We start from the raw sequence: 1415 nt of genomic DNA, 5'->3' as shown, positions 1-1415 counted from the left end.
TCCTCTAATTCTTTCATTTCTCTTCCTCTCCTTCTCTTAACCATACTCACAATACCTTGTCTAAAATAGGCTGAATTTTGATTGGCCGGAAAAAAAAATCCATCTATTTCAGGTTTTCCCTTTCTTCAACTTCCCATGTCAATTTCAAAATTTCAGGTGCCGGTCCAAATTAAAAAACATGAAGTATATGTGTGTGTACACGTGTATGTGTGACTGAAGAGATATCATTTTGGCCTGACCATGAGGAATCAGGAAACTGAAAATGTGACTAGATGATTTTATCCTGAAAGACTAAAAAGTTTGTCAAAGGAATTCAATATTCTTAATAAAAACAAAACACTAAAAACACTAAAATGCCCTTTGTTCTCACATTCAGTTAATGATCTAATAGCTATCAGGATAAAATGTCAGAGATATTACTCATTTGACCCAAAACAAATAGCATTAAAAATAAAAATCAGTTCAGTTCAGTTCAGTTGCTCAGTCGTGTCCAACTCTTTGCGACCCAATGTCTCTGCTTTTGAATACACTGTCTAGGTTGGTCATAACTTTTCTTCCAAGGAGTACGTGTCTTTTAATTTCATGGCTGCAAAACAAATAGCATTAAAAATAAAAATACTCCCCTTTTTTTTCCTGGGCAAATTTATCTATAGGATGCATTCCTTCATCTATTTAGCTAATTTATTGAATGTTCATTACATTCCAGGCAGGTATTAAGTGCTAATAATTCAGTGATATAACGCAAAGGATATGAGAGACCGAGTACGGTGCTAGTCCTTTCCCTCAAATTTATACTCTGAAACACCATTAAAGATGGGCTCATTTTCGTAATAAAAAATAACTTTTCATGACAAATATTCTGTATTTTAGTAATTATGAGTTGCTTTAAACATTAGTGGAGAAGTAAAAAATAACAAACTAATAAGAGAGCCAGGTCAAAATAAATCATTCAATATATTATTTAAATGTACCATCAGAAATATGGTACATTTGCTTTCTAAGCCTCACCTTCATTTCATCAATTCAGAATATTATCTAAATGAAAATAATGTGAAAATGCTTTCCTAGTCCTGATAATTTATGGACCCTAAATATGTAGCATCTGACAGCTAAGACTAAACAGAAAGAATATACTCTAAAATTGAAATAAATGGTATTTTATTTGAGAAATGATAGAGCCAGACATCCTGGAATGTGAAGTCAAGTGGGCCTTGGAAAGCATCACTACAAACAAAGCTAGTGGAGGTGATGGAATTCCAGTTGAGCTCTTTCAAATCCTGAAAGATGATGCTGTGAAAGTGCTGCACTCAATATGCCAGCAAATTTGGAAAACTCAGCAGTGGCCACAGGACTGGAAAAGGTCAGTTTTCATTCCAATCCCAAAGAAAGGCAATGCCAGAGAATGCTCAAACTAC

This window comes from Capricornis sumatraensis, chromosome X, assembly GCF_032405125.1.
Source record: "Capricornis sumatraensis isolate serow.1 chromosome X, serow.2, whole genome shotgun sequence".
NCBI lineage: Eukaryota > Metazoa > Chordata > Mammalia > Artiodactyla > Bovidae > Capricornis > Capricornis sumatraensis.
This window is presented reverse-complemented; position numbering follows the sequence as displayed.